The 19853-nt window shown below is 45.4% G+C and overlaps 1 protein-coding gene across 5 annotated transcripts in view; it reads right to left on the bottom strand.

The window, feature by feature from the left end:
• The window catches only part of ATP2B2 (ATPase plasma membrane Ca2+ transporting 2), a 1528737-nt gene that overhangs the window by 106312 nt on the left and 1402572 nt on the right, over positions 1–19853 (bottom strand). The window lies entirely within an intron of this gene.

Here is a 19853-nt window from a genome sequence, read left to right as displayed (position 1 = left end):
GGCCACGGCTTCAACCAGTGGATGCACGTTAATGGTAAACAGTATTGTATTCAAGCCGGACCCTTGGGGTACTCCAGTAGGAAGGGAGTGACACCTGGCAGCAGAATTGGTGGAAAACACCTGAAACGTCCGGTCCTGCAGAAAAGAAGTCAGCCAGGAAAGTGCTATATCCTGAAAACCCATGTCCTCTAGTTTTTCTAGGAGTAACTCGTGAGACACAGTGTCAAAAGCTGCTCTAAGATCAAGCAAGATTAGTGCCGCTGTACCACCACTATCCAGAGGCAGTCTGAGATGCTCATGCACCTTCATGGGGATGGAGCAGCTTCTTTCTTATACAACAAGAGTGAAAGCATTGAAAGCTGCAGGCGGCCGAGGTTAGCATCATTTCCGTATTTATATGATTATGGATTTTAATACAGAACACGCTTACATTCACAGAGCACAAATCAAGACGAATAAATGACAGTGTTTACTAATATGAACTTCTGTACATTAACTTTTCAGAATTCTTTATACTTCCTAGTCTTCATGATTTGTTCCTGTTACTCAATTCTTTCCTCTTGTGCAACACAGTCACTGTCTATAATCTATTATTTGAGACAAACAACAGTCCCTACATGGGCGATCTGCATGCAAACCTTTGTTGCTTTCTTTCTATTGCTCTCTGTCTTAATGTTATATTATGTTATATTATATTAAATTTGTAGAGCGCACAGCTACTCAAAGTATCCCGGCGCTGACTCCAGAAAGAATTCAACACTCCAATCAGAGGACCTCAAAAAAGCAACGTTTTTAGTTTCTTCTTAAAGGACACAGGGTCCTGCACCCTCCGAAGTGCCAGTGGAAGCGCATTCCAAGCTAGGCCTGCTTTGCGAGTGAAAGAGCGCACGCCCAACCTATGGCGGTTAAAGCGAGGGTTCTGTATTAGAAGCTGGTCAGAGGATCGCAGTTGTCTAGAAGGTTTATAAAAGACAAAGCGGTTCTGCAGGTAGAGCGGGCCAAGCCCATACAGGGCCCGATGGACAATGGACAGCATTTTAAATTTAAGACGGGACTCAACTGGGAGCCAATGCGGGTGACGTAGATGGATCCAAATACTCTGACTTGGAGAGAGTCCCAGAAGTAATCTGGCTGCCGCATTTTGAACTACCTGCTAATGTTAAAACAGTTTAAACAATTAATGTTATGTGTTCATGTAATAGAATTTTAAAGGCACTTTAATATAACTGAGATTTGAGTACCCTCTGAAGAGGCTTAGTTAATGTCATTTAGAGGACCTTGAAAAAGGTTTATTTCCATCAGTTTCATGTCATCTGCATGATATATTGACAATCTAATTAGTTATTTTCGTTTCTAGACTGAAAAGACAGGATTATTTCATAACTTTGCTCAAGAAAACGCAGTTACATACGAAACATTTATAGGAAAATTGTTGCTTGATTATTTGGTCCTGCCTCAGCTTTGACATCAGCGCAATTACAAGGACATTTCGATTGAAAGTGATGTTATTGGCAGGGGCTCAGCAATTACGTGTTTCTGCGGCTTTAGCGTTGTCCGGGTGATTATGAATTTGCCACATTTGCCACTTAACCCGTCACGTGCTACATAATCTGCAAATTGTAACAAACAAATATTTTCTCGCTCAATTCGATCAAAAGTTACTAAAAATGCGGCGACACATGTTCCTCTGCAGAAAAGCACTTCCCTAATGTTGATTGGCCCTCTTTCCGCTCACCGTATCTATATTTGGTTGCTATATTTGGTTGCTAAACTGATACTTAGGAGGTGAAATCTTTGCCCACGCTGTGTTACATGTAAAAGTGACAAAATAATGAAGCAATAAGGTCACAATATATGCCGCATTACGCCACATAAATGTATTTTTACATACGAATACTGAATACTGAAACACTTGTCCAGAAAAACAGACACATTTTGGGTCATATTACCAAGGGCCTTATCGTCGCTTTAGCGGGAATTTTTGCCGCTAAAGCGGCGATAATTTTATCGCCCTAATACCTAGCTGTCGCTAACACCAGTTAGCGACAGCTATTAGGAGATAGCGATCATCTTGGGGCCCACTTTGTATGTCAGCGATAATTATCGCTAATGACATGCAAAGTGGGCGTGCCAAGATGTTATCGACTGGAAACAGTCGCTAACATCGCTATCTCCTATTACCTACTTTTGGAAATAATCATGCTAAGCGCGATTATCTCCAAAAGCTAACGCCTGCCCAGAGCAGTTCTTAGCCATGTTCCAATGGAAGGTGGATAACATGGCTAAGAGCATTGTCACGATAATGCATGAATATCGCTGATTTTTCAGCGATATTCATGCATTTCGCAGGATTTTTACTGCTTTTGAGATAAACCTTGATAATATCAAGGTATCTCAGCGGTAAAAATCGTCGGAGCGCGGCGATATAATTATAGCCGCTAACCATGCATAGCGATAATTATCGGTATTGCTTGGTAATGTGCCCCTTTGTCTTTCGAGAATGAGTTTGGAGCATCAAGTCCAATGACAAGTGAGTTATTTCAAGCGCGTTTTCTGGTTCAATTCTCTTTTTTTGCACAGAACACAAATATTGGAAAGAACTTGGTCCACCGTTCATGGATGACTACCGTTGAAAATGGGGTGCTGCATGGATTCAGTGTTTGACATGCAACAGTCTTCTAGTACCTTCGAACACTTGAGGCTATGTGAACTTTAAGACACCAATCTCACCTTTAATTTATTTTGAAATGACTTCAGTTTCCTGTCTCCCTTACCTGCCACTTAAAGTATATGTCCTGACATTCTCTGACTTCGTTTTTCCACCCATCCAAGCTGTCTGTGACTGTGTTCTACTTGATTTTTTTCTGTGTTTACACATGTGTGGAATGTACCAGTTCAAAAGAAATAAATAAACGGGCTTTGAAATGTGTATGTCAGTCAGCACCTGTGAAAAAATCAGTGAAAAGCAATGACTGCTTCCTCCACACGTCGTGCCTCTGAAATGCGCGTGCGGAATTGGCAGCCTTCCCTTTTGGCAGCAGGGTTTTCTCTCCATTTCACAGTGCCAATCACTTTGAGCTGCTAAGGTGGCTCTAATAATAATCTATTATCTGCTGCACTGCACATTGCCCTCGAGCGCGAAGGCGCATTCTAAACCCTGGCCTAAACCGGAAACGAAGGGGTGTGTGTGTGTGTGGGGGGGGGGGTGATCTGAGCAGCCAAACTGGAGGGAAACGTCCACTAGAACAAAAGTTGAAGACTGATCCTTGATTACAACTTAGGTTTTTTTTTTACGTGATTTGAAATGTAAAGTTTTAAATCAGGAGTGTTTAGATTTAAATACAACTACAGAGCATTGTAACACTGACTTCCATTGATATTTCAAAACCCAAAATGCAGGTGCAATTGGATATCAGTTAATTTGCAGTGGCACCTGGTGCACTAACTAAAAGCTGGACAAACTACACCTGACTCATGCTACTGAGTGTCAATATTCTAACACTTACATGTTATTCCCCATTCTGATGTGCACAAATAGCACATGTGGGATTTGTGTTGAATTGTAATAACGTTTTGGTCACAAACAGGTGTTTGCTCCCAAAAAGGGATTTATTGCCCCACAGTGATCAGAGCCAATTTGTGATTGTGTACCTTACCCAAAAGATTTGAATCATAATAGAATGTGTTATTCCAGTATTTGCTTTAAAAGTCTGTTTGAAAGCTGTGTCACTGTAATAAATACATGCTTCGTACTGGTGTGTAAAGGAGGCCACCCCAGACAGGCCAGATAAGCTTCACAAAAGCAAACCAAAGGTCTCTGTTGGAAATGGCACTTTCTGCAGGGTCAACCCAAAATGTTTGCCTTCCACCTCCCCTTTTTGTTGAATTCGTTTTTGTTGCTTTTAGGACTGTGGTCACTTTACCACTGCAAACCAGCGATAAAGTGCATGTACTCGCCACTTAAAACATGGTAATATTGTCTTTTCCACAATTGGCATATTTAATTTACTTATAAGTCTTTAGTAATATACACTACATGCGGTAGCACTGATTGTGCCGTCCACTATATTAGTCCTTTAAAAATGTATCCGGCCAGCAAACACAGAACCTTCTTCTGTAGTTTTAATTTGCTATGCTGACCTAGCAAGTTAACCCTCTTGCCAGGCCCAAACCTTCCTTTTAATACATATAGTTCACCACTACGGTAGGCCCTGGACAGCCAAAGGGCAGGATGCAGTATATTTAAAAAGTATAACATGCACTTTTAAGTTTTTAGTATACTGGTAGTGAAAAACTCTTACATTCATTTTTCACTACTATAAGGCCTATCTCTCCCATATAACTTTGGAATTATCTTATTACATTTTATGAGAGTAATTTTCAATTGGGAAGAGATTGGACCCCCCACGTCTGATGTCTCTGGAATCACAATTTAAAATCACAACTTAGGGGCCTATTACGATGGCGGAGGGACTATGTCCGCCCGTCACCATATCGTAGCACAGGACCGACAGCCAATGTTGCGGCGGATCCGCCATTCAGATAGTGTTAAAAATGCGGGATGCGCCCGCCAGTGTGGCGGACGCATCCCGCATTTTTAACATTACGGCGGGCGGTGCTGTTAGCAGCACCAGCCGCAATGTTAAAAATGCATGTTATGCATATGCATGCACTGTGTGGTGCCTGCCACCTTGTGCAGGCAAATGCAGGGGGGTACCATGTGCACCCCCAACCCATCAACACCCTGGGGGCCCACAACATCCCCCCAACAGTAAGAACAGCCTGCCTTTTCATGGCGGCAACTTCACCATGGTAAGGTTCCTCGCTGCCTGCATCGTAATATGGATGGCCGTGTCTTGAAGACACCGCCACCATATTATGCTCCTTTTCTGCCCGGTCGACGAGTCGACCGGCAGAAAAGCGGTGGATGGTCTTTCCATCCGCCGCCGACTCCCAAGCCATACTAATATGGCGGGGTTCAATTAGGCATGGATGGCGGGCGGATCGCCCCCACCGGGCCAGCGGTGGCGATCCGCTCACCATCGTAATAGGCCACTTAGGGTGAAGACGGATTTTAAGTACTAATTCTGAAATTCCGCTTTTAGAAAGTTGCCATTTTATTACTTTAGCCATTTGATGAATTCAAAAAGGTATGCAGTTCCTTAAAGATACAGGGGGAAGAAAAGGAGGATTGGTCGGTAAAATGTAAAATCCAAAAGTAGGAGTTGGAACTAGGGCCCTCACACATCCGTGTCATGCTTCATCTTAGGGCATGCAGCACTGGTGACCCCTTTACCACCCTTGCCCTGGGTGCCACTGGAACCTTATACTAGGGACTTATAAGGGGGGCAAGTACCTTGCCAATTAGGTGTACCAATTCACATCACTTTAGGGGAAAGAACACAGGCACTGGCCGCCTGGTTAGCAGGTCCCAGTGCACTATCAGAGTAAAAAATCAGCACCTAACAGTCTAAAATGGGACCAAAAGTGGGGGGCATCTCCACAGATCCCCGGTTTCAGCATCTGTCCACACAAAAAAAGACTGCATATCCCTGTATAGTGAGACTGGAGCAAGGGCAGGATGGGAAGGGACGCTGTCACTTCTAAATCCTCTCTTTGAACTCTACCCCACTTCAAAGGCCCAACTGGCTATAAGTACTGGGCCTCTGAAACCGCCAATTCAGTACATCGCTGGACCTGTGGATAATCTACAGTGTCCATTAAGTATCCCAGCATCAACTTTTAGTATTATGTGCTGAACCGAAGGCATCCTAACGGACAAGTTGCAGCAGTGCATAAATCGAACACTTACACAACAATAGAGTTAAAATAAGAAATAGTCTACGGTCTAAGCACATTTTTGTAAATTAATATTACAATGTATCAACTAACCCTAAACATTGCAGCAAAAAATCAATCAGAGCAATGCAATTCTAATAGGGAAACAGTTTTGAATGTAGTTGCTTGTATTTTTTGTGTAAGCAAGGTCATTATGCTCGATTTTTGGGCCAGACAGAACAGCAGTAGTCAGACTTTTAGAACCAAAAAATGATGCATGCTTACCCTTCCATGAACATTTGACAATTGGTGCTGATTAAACCTGGATCCCTGGCTCTTTGGTGGCTGAAATTCCATAAAATCTATCTTACTGAACACATTTATAATCTAATTTGCAAATCAAAATTGGAAAGGAAAGATCATCCTGTAATCCAATTTTCTTGCAAGGTGGTTTTCATGATGTTGCATTTTGGCAAAATATTGTATTCGTAGCTAATACCTTGACGGGTGACTTCTATTAGTCTTCTTAAGTACCAGGTTAATCAAAGTATAAATCTCTCTGGCCAGTGAGGGTCACATGAGGTCAAAATAAAGTGCAATAACATTGGATCAAACGTATGAAAGCTTGTAGTGGAGAGAACACGGAGCCAGGCCAATTCAGCAAAGACCAAATAGGTTGTTCAGGCCAGAATTTTGAGTATTTCCGAAGCTCCATCACGAGTAAAGGAAATACACACTTTCATCTGGTCCACCAGGGGAACATTGGTATAGTTAAAATCCTCTCAGCAGGAAGTCTTCACTATTATTAATTGCAACTGAATCATAATTTAATCTGACTGCATACTTGATTGAAAAACATGTATCTCTAGGTAGACCACCTTATGACCAAGCCTATGTGAGTAGTGGACAAGTATGTATCAGTGTCGGCACTCAGTAAGTGATGGACTTCAAACAGGGAGACTTACAGCTTCAACTAAGTGCCTCTGTTGTCATTATGGGACTCTCAGTTCTCCCGAGCCTCATAAATACCAACATTCATTATGTCAATAACTTGTTATTCGAATACTAGTGATGCAAGATATCAAAAGCAAGCAAAATACCTCTCTAGGTCTGAGAGTACACTGGCGTACTGGTTGTACAAATCTCAATCCAGAGGGGATCCTAGTGCGATTTAGAACACTGATTAGTCTTTATGGTCTAAGTAAATATGAATTTCTTCTTGATAAATAACTGCTACACTGATTGTGGACTCAGAATAGCATTTTATATAGACTTTTCTTAGCCCTCTGTGTACATTTTCCAAACTTTCAAGGCCTCAGTTTCAACCATTACCTAAACTGCTGACCACAAATTATTAAGCAGTGGAGTATAATACAAAGTTTCAAAAGATTTTATTTGCTTGTGCTAAGTTGAAATATTAGACATTTTTAAGTAAACAAAATAGCTCAGATCTGCAATTCCTTTGTAGTGCTCAATTCTCTTCCCCTGCTAGATTAAAGGCAAGGTCGTCCATCAGTCAAAGAAAGTGGAGGAGACATTTACTCTGCTTCGGGTCAGTAGTCTGTTTCGGGTCCCTCTGAGGACAAAGAACACCACTTTGAAGAGACAATTATAACTTAAGAAGGCTTGAAAAGAATCCCATGAAGGTTAATTACCACACATGTATACCAATAACATCACCAATACCTCAATTTCTATTGGGAGTGTTATATAAAAATCTCACATGTTACATTATGTTGCTTCTCAAAAAATAGGAATTGTCACTATGACTATTTGAAGACTGTTAGTTTAATGGTATACAGGAAAGTGATGGGGTAAAAGTAGGACATGGCAAAGAAACATCTATTTAGTATTTAGAAAATGAGGGAGCAACCCCACTATCCAAGAGAGGGGGTACCACGGGTAAGAAAATAGTAAGATTCTCTTGGAAAGGAAATAACGAGTGTTCACATCAAGTTTTCTTCCAATTTTGATGTCACCCACACGTGATAAACCACAGTCATACACAGTCACTCCGGACGGCCCAGACCCCACTAGTCAATTATAATGTATGCCGAATAACAAAAATATTATGTAAAACAGTTTATTCTTATTTGATCACAGAATTTCATAAGCATAAAAATAAAGTAAAACACAATACATCATCAAATACACATCGATAAAAACACATTATTGCAGAAGAATGAATAAAATGAGAGACAAACAAAGCTTTGTGCAAATAACTAATTGCATCTGTACCCCGTTGCTCCCTAAGGAATCACCATCTCAAACCATTAAAATGTCCACAGTCCAACGTGTTCTGTTGGACATCAACGTGTTCCTGGGGTGCAACCAAAAAAGAACAAGCGTCAACGCATTTCGATGGTATTACTCAGTTTCAAACCACCGGAGTGACTGTGTATGACTGTGGTTTATCACGTGTGGGTGACATCAACATTGGAAGAAAACTTGATGTGAACACTCGTTATTTCCTTTCCAAGAGAATCTTACTTTTTTCTTACCCAAAGAAACATCTATGCCACCATAGGGCACTATCTAAAATGCAACTATGTTGGCCTGAGCTTCATTTTGAAAAATGACCCTTGTTAAAACTTTACTTTACATTATCTGCATTATAATTCACCCAGAGTTGGGAATTCTGGCCAAGGAGTGACCCGTTCATTAGTCAATACAGGATATTTTTAAACATATTATGAGAGCCTATAGTCCACCAGTAGAGTAGATTCTTACTTTCAATCGTCCAGGATATTGACACAAAGTTGCCCATACGGTTCTCCTAACACCTCAAAAAAGAGAGTAGGATAATAGATGCTCATGGTAGGATGCTGAAAGACTACATCAACTTAAATAAAGAAATTCTTGACAGAATTTTGAAAGTGGGTAAGGTAAAGAGGAGAAAAATACCCTTCTTTAAGTGCAAATTAATCATATGCTGAATAATATTCTAAGGTCTGTTAGTGGTAGACATGGGCATCAATAGTCAAATATTTTAAGATTCTATTGATACCCTTAAAGGAAATATCATTGCCTTTAACATTCAACTGTGTAATGTCTGTAAGGTCTGGCGGAGGGACGGATCTCAAAGAAGTTCATTGTTGCAGTTCCTTGAAAACTGGAAGCTATTGATGCATCATCTGAGCAAAGATACATAAATGTGGAGATAGTAAATCTAGGTTTACCTAAACATACTTACACAGATGACATAGTGTTATTCGATATCCTAAATTCAATATTTTTTTAAGTCTATAAATAAAACTCAATTTTGTGGCCATCAGGATTGCTAAAGGGTAGGATCAGTGTGGAGTTTTAAATCCAAATGAGGCTACAGCAAAACCAAACATGAGAAAGAAATTCTTATGCCTTTAAGCAAATACATACAGTGAGCATGGTGCATTGAAAATCAAGTTAAGTGACCATTTAAATCTTATCGTAGAATGATTTAAGATTTGTAAATACACATTTTCCCACTTCACTAAATCTGCAGCTACTTTACCTTATTTAGATGTGTGGGAACCAATTGCTTTCTGACAGTAGAGCTTCCACCTGAGAATTGAATTGAATTGAAACAGCACTTGTATAGTGCTAACTACCCGGAGGCCTCGTAGCGCTTATGACAGAAACTTAATTAGCAGGGGCTCAAGGCAGGTCAGCAGAGGGTAGCATACAGGTGTGTTTTTAGAATTTTCCTAAAAGAGAGACGGTTTAAAGTTTCCCGCAAAGGCAGAGGAAGAGTGTTCCAGAGTTTTGCCGCAGTATGTGAAAAGGAGCGGCCACCCCAACGAGCCTTCTTGACTCTGATGGGAGTAGCCAGCTGGGAGGAGCTAGAACGAAGAGGACGAGATGGAGCATAGGGAATGACCAGGGACTGAAGAATTGCAGGGCCAGTGCGATGGAAGGCCTTGTGTAAAATACACATGGCCTTAAATTGTATTCTTCCAGCAATAGGAAGCCAGTGAAGTTCCCTCAAAGCATTCCTCGCTGACTGCCATCGGGGAAGGTTGTAAAGTAGCCGGGCTGCACTGTTTTGGGTGACTTGGAGCCTCTAGATCATGGGTACTCACAAACTTTCTCTCGGGGGCCAAATTTACAGTGTGGTTTGTGTCCGAGGGCCGCACCGGTGGGGGCGGGGTCAGAGGGGGAGGGGGCGGGGCTAAAACTAAAAGAAAACTTGTGACCATGAGGTTGCACACAGGTCCCTGCAGCAGATGCCTTCATCCACTGAGCCACCAGGCCCAGCATACATACATCTCCCTCTCCCTCCCTCCCTCCTGCCCTCTCTCTCCCTCTCTCTCCCCCTCCTGCCCTCCATCCTGCCCTCTCTCTCCCTCCTGCCCTCTCCCTCCCTCTCCCTCCTGCCCTCTCTCTCCCTCCTGCCCTCCCTCTCTATCTCCCTCCTGCCCTCCCTCTCTCTCTCTCTCTCCCTCCTGCCCTCTCTCTCCCTCCTGCCCTCTCTCTCCCTCCTGCCCTCCCTCTCCCTCCTGCCCTCCCTCTCCCGCCCTCCCTCCCTCCTGCCCTCTCTCTCCCTCCTGCCCTCCCTCTCCCTCTTGCCCTCCCTCTCCCTCCTGTCCTCTCTCTCCCTCCTGCCCTCCCTCCTGCCCTCTCTCGCCCTCCCTCTCCCTCCTGTCCTCCCTCTCCCTCCTGCCCTCCCTCCTGCCCTCTCTCTCCCTCCTGCCCTCCCTCTCCCTCCTGCCCTCTCTCTCCCTCCTGCCCTCCCTCTCCCTCCTGCCCTCCCTCTCCCTCCTGTCCTCTCTCTCCCCCTCCTGCCCTCCCTCCTGCCCTCTCTCGCCCTCCCTCTCCCTCCTGCCCTCCCTCTCCCTCCTGCCCTCCCTCCTGCCCTCTCTCTCCCTCTCTCTCTCCCTCCTGCCCTCCATCCTGCCCTCTCTCTCCCTCCTGCCCTCCCTCTCCTGCCCTCCCTCCCTCCTGCCCTCTCTCTCCCTCTCTCTCTCCCTCCTGCCCTCCCTCTCTCTCTCCCTCTTCCTCCTGCCCTCTCTCTCCCTCCTGTCCTCCCTCTCTTTCTCCTGCCCTCCATCCTGCCCTCCCTCTCTCTCCCTCCTGCCCTCCCTGTCCCTCCTGCCCTCCATCTCCCTCCCTCCTGCCCTCCCTCTCTCCCTCCTGCCCTCCCTCTCCTGCCCTCCCTCCCTCCTGCCCTCTCTCTCCCTCTCTCCCTCCTGCCCTCCCTCTCTCTCTCCCTCTTCCTCCTGCCCTCTCTCTCCCTCCTGTCCTCCCTCTCTTTCTCCTGCCCTCCATCCTGCCCTCCCTCTCTCTCCCTCCTGCCCTCCCTCCTGCCCTCCCTCTCCCGCCTGTCCCTCCTGCCCTCCATCTCCCTCCCTCCTGCCCTCCCTCTCTCCCTCCTGCCCTCCCTCTCCATCTCTCTTTCCATCCAGCTCTCCCTCTCCCTCCCCCTCTGTCATCTCACTGTGTGTGTCTGTCTGTGTCAGCCTTCAGCCCGGCTGATACAGCTTCCTCAGCGCACACACAGAAAGATCCCTATCTGGCAAGAAGTTTCTCATGACTAAAATGCAGTTTGCGCGCGCCCTTCTGATAATTACAGGAGCGTCCACACGACTGTGAGTGAATGGACACCGCATCAGGGTGATTAAGGGGGCGTGGGGGGGAAAGAGACAGCCGTCCATCAGTCGCACCAAAGTACTTAGCAGGTCGTTAAAAGACCATTTACATATTATTGAGGCTTTGTTGTAGTGCCCCTGCATCTCCACTCTGACAAACATCTCGCCCAGCTCCACAGAGCAGAGGCGCTAAGGGGTGAAATACAACAAAGCCTCTGCTCTGTGGGGGCCGGGGGAGCGGTGATTATCAAGGTCTCCGAGCCCAGCACTGCTGCGGCGGTGTTTGCCAACACTAATAAATTACTTTTTTTAAGCACAGGCACGATTGTCTCGAAGGTCCTCGGGCCACCAAGGAAGGCTTGCCGGGCCGCATCCGGCCCGCGGGCCGTACTATGAGTACCCCTGCTCTAGATGGTATAGGCAGGAGCTCCCATGTAGAGGACATTCCCGTAGTCCAGGCGAGATAGTATAAGGGCCTGGACCAGGATCCTCCTCGCCTGAAATGGGAGCAGAGGGAGCACCCTCCGTAGCATCCTCATCAACCCAAAACAGGTAGCCGCAGTCTTCGTAGCTTGTACCGAAAAGTTCAGGTCGGTGTCAAGCCAAATCCCCAGGCTTTTTATTTGAGGTTTGGGCGTAGGGGGTGGGCCTAGACATGGAGGCCAGGAGGATGCCAAGCCCAAGAGGGAGGGATTGCCCAACAGGATGACCTCTGTCTTCTCCCCGTTAAGTTTTAGGCATGAGGATTGCATCCATCTGGAGACCGCCTCCAGACAGGAGCCTAGGGTGTTAGACGATCCCTCCTGGTGGTCTAAGGAGACCACCAGTTGGGTGTCGTCTGCGTAGGTGACAATACGCACACCAAAGGGGTGGACTATCCTGTCTAGCGGCTCCATGTAAACATTGAACAGAGTGGGGCTCAGGGAGGAGCCCTGAGGAACCCCACATTTGAGAGGGTGTTTAGGAGATGCCACCTCGCCCTCGAAGACCTGAAAGAAACGGTCAGCCAGGAAGGATGTCAGCCATTCTAGGGCTGCGTCCGACACACCCATGTCCGCCAGACGTTGTAAAAGCGTGACATGGTTAACTGTGTCGAACGCAGCGCTTAGATCTAATAAGATAATGGCGACCTTTCCACCCTGGTCCAACACAGTTCTAGCTTCCTCCGTTACCGCTAAGAGAGCGGTTTCAGTTCCATGTCGAGGGCAAAACCCTGTTTGGGAGGCACGCAGGAGACCATTTGATTCCAAATGGCTCATCAAGATGTCGTTTACGTGCCTCTCCAGTAGTTTACTCAGCCAAGGGAGCAAAGAGATAGGGCGATAATTCGCTAGGTTGTTCTGGTCCAGGTTGGGCTTCTTCAACAGAGCCCTCACCATTGCGCACTTCCATGACGGAGGTACGGATTTTGTGGTGATAGAGGTGTTGAGGACGTCCAATATGACCGGGCGAATTATGTCCACTACCTTAAGAAGGGTCTGGGGGGATGCTGAGTCACTAGGTGAGCCAGAAGTGATCTGAGGGATAAGTCTATCCAGAGTAGGCAGATCTAAGAGAGGAATGGTATTTAGTTGGCCAGGAGTAGCAGTGGATAGGAAGGGAAAGGAAGAGGGGTCCGGGGTGCTGTCAGCTTCTCCAAAAGAACAGTATATAGCCTGAATCTTTTGGGAGAAAAAGTTAGCCAAGTTGTTGCAGCGATCCTGGGCACCCTCCACGGAGGGGCATTCCGTTGGGGGAGAGATAAGGGATTTAACGATTTTAAAAATTTCCCTTGGGGAATTTGCGGCTGCCTCAATTTTACTGCCGTAGTAGGAGGCTTGTGCTGTTTTTTGCTCCTGTTTATAGAGCCTAATAGCCGCTCTATAACTGGCCTTCCTGTCTTGGGAGTAATCTTGTCTCCAGGCTCTTTCATATTTGCGACAAAGTAGTTTCCTAGATTTGAGGTTAGGAGTGAACCAAGGAGCAGGTTTAAGTCTTTTTGTGGCATTGGAGGCTCGCACGGGGAGGACCAAGTCCAGTGTGGAGGAGATCCAGCCATCGAAATTGTTGGCTGCAGTGTTAGCATTCAGTGCTTTCCTCGGGGGATCTCTGGCCAGGGCGGTTTCCCATTCAGGGAGGGGGAGTGAGGACCACTTCCTGCCTCGCTGTTTAGCAAGATGACAAGTGGGGATGGGAGAGTATGTATGCCAGATAAAAGGGACCAAAAAGTGATCGGTCTAAGGTAGCGGGATCACTTTGTTAGTGGCTCATCCCGTACAAGGCCTCTGGCTTCTGTGCATAAAATAGCCTTTTTTTAGGGCAGACCTTCTAATGCTCATTTGTTTCCCCCAGAATGTCCCTATGGGTGACAGGGGTTGGGGGCCGTCGTTTGCTGACATCAGCAGGTCAGATCATCATGACCATGTGGCTCAAGAAAAGACATGTAGTTCACCACAGAAGGAGATGCTTAGTCCAAAAAGATTTTGTATATGTATGGATGTAGCAGAAATAAGTTAAATGCCACTGCTACCTTACACCAGTGCATGAAGCAGCCAGCTTAAAGAAACTCTTTACACTCCTGGAAAAAACGTCATGCTGTCTTCATTGACCTGTGCTTAAATGCAACATAGTTCAGCAGTGGGGGGAATAAAATGTTTGATCTTTTCAATGAAGATCAGTGCACAAATGGAAGGAAGGGAGCAGGATGTAACACAAATCAAAAGTTCCACTGATGAATAGCAAATGAAAAGTGTATTAGAGGTAGTATGTTCTTATTGAGTGTGTCATTTTGTTTCAATTAGGAAATAAATAAAGGTGAAATATAGTTCTTTAGGGTGAGTTTGCTTTTAACTATAAAATACTTTTTAAGCATTTGAATCTGGGAAAATCAACGAAATACTAGAGACATGACTGGACTGAACATAAAAATAGGATATTAGAAACTGGGTTTCCGATTGTCAAAGGTATGCACCCTGTTCAAGCAGGAACTGTGATCCTAGTCAAGGTAAGTCAGATACTCACCTTAAATTAACCTGTGCTCAGCATCTGGTAAATCTACACAGAGCATTCAGGCATAACTTAAGAGGCAATGTGTGAAGTATTTGTGCAACAATTCAAACATTAAAACTGTGAAGACACCACACAAACACCTGGCTAAACAATAGAGTTTAATGTATTGAACAAAATAGGAGCAAAACAATAAAAGTCCAATATGTATAACCTGAGCTATAGATTTTTAAAGAATAAACTGAAATGTAGTGCTTAAAAGCATAAAGTGACAACCGGGCTATCGGTCCTGCTAGACTGGGTCAAATCCAAAAGTCCAGGCTGGCTGGGATGGAGCGCCGGTTAGATACAGGGACCAGCCTTGGTCTGCTGCAACAGTATCTTGGTTCACCGTTGCATCGAGGACGAGAGGCAAGGAGCAAAGTAATTGATGCGTCTGCGTCGAACCTTATGTTGTAGGCATTTAGTCAGCTCTGAGACACACAAAGTCGGAGATTCATCTGGAAGGGAGGCAATGCACTGCTCTGATGTTCTCGATCCTCGCTGCAGCGGCAATGTCCTCGATCCTTGCACCAGGGGCGATGAGTCAGCGTCGATGGAGATTCGCTGGTTCTGAGTTGCACAACACGATTGATGTATGAATTTTAGCTGGAGCAGCACTTTATACCCACTCCCAAGGGAACAGGACTGGATTGGCACAACTTGGCAGGTCAAGACTCTAAGATGGCAGAGTCCAGGTGCTGTAGGCAGGGTGGTTGGAAGTCTTTGATGTCCCTGTGATTTCAGAACAGGAGTCAAGCAGACAAACCCTTTGAGTCACTTTAGTTCTAGGTTGGAGAGATGCAGGTCCAGTCCTCCTCACTCCCAGGCAAGAGGGCAGCAGGTCAGCACAGGAAAGCAGGTGTGTAGTAGAGCAGCAGTTCAGCAGAGTTACAGTCCTCGTAGCAGCACAGCAGTCCTTCTTCCTGGCAGAGTATCCAAAGGTACAGAAGTGTTCTGAGTTGGTGGTGTAAGAGGACCAGTACTTATACCCTGTTGTGCCTTTGAAGTGGGGGAAACTTCAAAGAGAGACCTTTGAAGTGCACTGAGTCCCTGCCCTTTCTACTCTGGCTACATACTCACTACAGGGGGATATGAAGCTCTTTGTGTGGGACAGGACATACATCAGGACGATTTTCAGCTCCCCCTCCCATCCTGCCCAGAATGACCCATCAGGATGTGGAAAGACTATCAGTCACACCTAAGCTCCCTTTGTGTGTGGCTGTCCAGAGGGAATACACAAAGTCCAGCTGCCATACACCCCAGATGTGTATTCAGAGACAGGCAGAAGGCATACAATGATTACAGTAAGAAAATGCAAACTCTCTAAAGGTGGCATTTTCAGACTTGCAATTTAAAATCTACCTTCACCATATGTTGGGATTTTAAATTGTGATTCCAGGGACACCAAACGTGGGGGTCCATCTCTTTTCAATTGCAAATTACACTCATAAGATGTAATAAGGTAATCCCAATAACACCCCAGGCCCGGCTCCTTCTATCTCCCAAGGTGCCGACCCTTGGGAGATAGCAGTTTTCTTTTGCTTGGCGGTAGCTGGGACAGCTCCTGCCAAGTGAGAGCAAATATTAACTCCACTTCCAGCAAGCGGGAGCAGTCAAACTGCTCCTGCTTACTGGGAGTGGAGTTTTCCTCGGTTTCCCTGCCCGCTGTACTGTGTGCAGGGAAACAGATGAAAGATTACTCCTGCACACAGGAAGCAGCATATTTAGAAGCTCTCTGTGAGTGGAGCAATGCTGGCTACTGCAGGGGGTAGGGTGCTGACAGGGACCTCAGAGGCACTAAGGCTCCCGCCTCAGTCCCCACCAAATCACACTGCGTGCCCTGGGTGGGGCCAGGGCACCCAGGTACATGTGGCCAGATGCCGGGGTTCCCAGGGCCAAAAGTAGCCCAGGGTAGGAGGCTGCAAGCCCCCTATTCCCAAATGAATTTTGCCTGGGGAACTGGGTCACCGGGGCAAAATCAGCCCAGGTAGGGGTGCCGCGCAGCCCCCTACCCCCACTGAATTTTGACCAAGCCACTGGGGATAGGAAATTCATGGGGCTTAAATGGGCCCGGGGGGGCACATGGCACCCTTCCCCCAAAGGGAAGCACTTACATATAGAAAGATAACAGGTGCCCCAAATGAAGCTCCACTTCCGCTTCCACTTTTGAGATGTCATCAGTGATGTCATCAGTGATGTCACTGACCATGTCATGAATGATGTAATATGTGACATCATCAGCAGTGGATTGCGGGTGCGTGAAATATAGTTAGTACAACTAACTATATAGGAGCAATTTCAATAGTTTTTTAAATGCTAATTCCTAACTATATAAGGCCTGAAACCTATGGTTTTTTAAGTGAATATATATATATATATATATTGCTTAATTTGTCCCGATGCTTAGCACCGGCACCTATTTAACAGGGCCGGAGCTATTGAATTTTTCTCCCCTGTGCAATGGGCCCGTAATTCCTAAAAATAAATGTGCTTACCTGCTGCAATTCAAAACGTCCAACCTCGAAGTAGGCTTCGGTTTGGAATGCATGTCTGCTTGGTATGACAGGCCCACCCAGATCGAGGCATGATGACTGCATCAAGTTAGTGATGTCAGTCATGCACACCTGCCTGAGTATGTCACGCTTGTTGGTTAATTATATTTGAGGGTTGATGATGTGCTTGAGATGGGCTCGAGGCAGGCTGGGTCCTGGAAAGTTCAGGTACGCCTCAGCCTCAGAACAACCAATGCAATGTCGGATGTTTTCAATTGCAGAAGGTATTGTAGTATAATTTTTTTTATTATGGTCTATATGGGTTTGAGAGATGGGGTTGCTCGACCACAGTTAACTCAAACATAAACACTGAACTGACTACCAATACTATAACGGAGCAGAGTCCTCAGATCACGCCTTGCAATTCTGTTTGGGCTAGCTCACTTTTAATTTTTCAAGGCAGATGCATCAAGTTTAGTAATGGTATCTAGAGAGTGATGTCACTGACCATGTCATGAGTGATGTAATATGTGACGTCATCAGCAGTGCATTGCACGCGCAAGTTATAGTGAGTCCAACTAACTATAACGTGGGAATTTCAATGGTTTTATGCGAGTAAAATTTCCAGCTAACTATAACTGGTGTGAAACCTATGGTTTTTTCAGTGAATTTAATAGGTTTTTTTGCCCCGGAGCACTCCCTGGGCGCGTACCGATGCGCTCACCGGTAAGCTCAGTGCTTAGGCGCACCCCGGGGCGCGTACCGGTGAGCGTCCCGTTAGCGCTATTCCCGCAAATAAAAACAACATCGTGACGTATCGCGTAGCCGCGTGATGTGTCATATGACGCACGCGTAAGCGCACCCGGAAGCACCCGAGCGCATACGATCGCGCAACGTAAGCGCTGCCGGGCGCGCCCCCGGGCACGCACCGGGGCGCGTAGCGTAAGCGTGTCGGGTCATGTGACCTGAAAATAACACTTTTGATTGGTTCAGAACACTTTTGGTATCCAAATGATGAGAAAGCCCAGGTCATGAGACCTGAAAATAACACTTTTGATTGGTTCACAACAGTTTTGTTTTCCAAATGATGAAAGACCCCACCTTTTTTCCTCATTTTCACTTTGTTGTTTGAGTGAAGAAGACCTGCATTCATTCTGTGAGAAATGGCTTCACTAGTAGCAGCTGCAGGTGCATCTGCACCACCACCACCTCCACCACCACCACAAGGACCACCACAAGACCACATTGGTGGTCACGAAGAAGAGGAGGACGAAGAGGAGGAGGAGGAGAGGGACTTTCTGCCTGAGGACAATCCCCCATACAGACCCAAGGAACATTTTATTTGGAACTTTTTCAAGATGCCAAGGGGTGCAAAAAAATTGAATGCAGCTAAGGTGACTTGCCTTATCTGTGGCGAACAACTGTCAAGAGGGAACCCAAACAAGAAGTATTCTTTTGGGAACCACACTATGATTCGACATATGCAGAGGAAGCACCCGAACAATTATTCGGCAGCAGAGGTCAGGGAACTGACCAAGAACCCTCCCCATCCTTTTTCTTCAAGCGCCTCCAATCAACCCACTCCATCGGGTGCAGAGGCTAGGGAGATGGTCCCTAATGTACAAACCAGGTTTGCAAATTTGAAATTTGTTTGCAAAAATTGCAACAAAACAATTTCACATGGTGAGCCAAGCATCACTTTACTCAATCTAGCTGCAGACAACCATCACTGCAGCAAGCAACTTTAATTTTTTTCTATTTTTTTGCTCCAGTTGAGCTGTTTGCAATTCCCTGTGTTTTGTTTGACCCCAGAAAAACTACAAAAAAATATAAAATTGTTCAAAAAAGCCAAAACAAGTTTTAAAAAACAACAACAAAAAATATAAAACAACAAAAAGAATAAAAAAAACTGTTCTTTTCAGAACTACCTCCAATTTATATAAAAATGCTACATTTTTAAAAAACTCTGTCTATCTTTTTTTCTCCAGGGTACGCGGGGACCTTTTATGGCCCCCACATCAAACCTAGGCGGTCAGGGGGGTCTACCTTGCCCCCTTATGGTCATTTCCCCCTTTGTTTTTGCCACCTCTTGTGTCTCGATCCAACCGAGACACAAGATGGCGGCCGCTCCGGACTGTTTGGAATGTTGACAGACACCCGAGAGCCAATCAGCTTTCCGCGCGCGAACTCGCGTTACGCGCCGGGTGCTCTCCCCGGTGCGCGTACCGGGGCGCGCTTATAGATATATATATTTTTTTTAACCTAAATTACTCAAAATCCTCTGGAGCACATATCTTGAGACATAGCAAAGGCACATCGGGCTACCAGTTCCTACAATTTTGCCAAGTTTGGTGAAAATCCATTCAGCCATTCGAGCTAAAAGTGAGTCCAACCGCCCTACGGAAATTAACATGGGGAAAACACGTTTTGGGACCCCCCTTTTATCTCGGCCCCCGCTTGACGAATCCCCCCCAAACTTGCAGGAAAGGAGCGGAGCACAGCGAGGCAAATTTGAGGAAAATTACGGGCAGATCCCTCAATCTGCGCCAAAGTTATTCCCAATAGAATGTTGCGGATTTCCTATGGAAAACAATCCTAACTATAACTACCTACTGGCGACCGCCAGTAGGTAATATATATATATATATATATATATATATATATATATATATATACAAATTCATATATACACACAACAGTGAGATACTAAGTTCAGGTTCAAATGTGTAAAACTGATTAAATCCACCAGTTATAGATTTGGGCTGCATACATTGCATGTTATAGTGTTCTTCATTGCCATCTCAGGGTTTGGGTGATATTTAGAAACCAGCCGACATTCAGCCACATCACTTATGATGCCACCAGAACCCCTTTGAAGAAATATAGGACCATATAATATTGTTATCTTTTATGTATCTTCTATATGTTATATATTTATAATTATATATATTTGCAGAGCTTGGTAGATATTGATATATTAATATGAATT

This window comes from Lissotriton helveticus, chromosome 9, assembly GCF_964261635.1.
Source record: "Lissotriton helveticus chromosome 9, aLisHel1.1, whole genome shotgun sequence".
Taxonomy (NCBI): domain Eukaryota; kingdom Metazoa; phylum Chordata; class Amphibia; order Caudata; family Salamandridae; genus Lissotriton; species Lissotriton helveticus.
The sequence above is the reverse complement of the archived record's forward strand: the minus strand, read 5'-3'. Positions and strand labels throughout refer to the sequence as shown.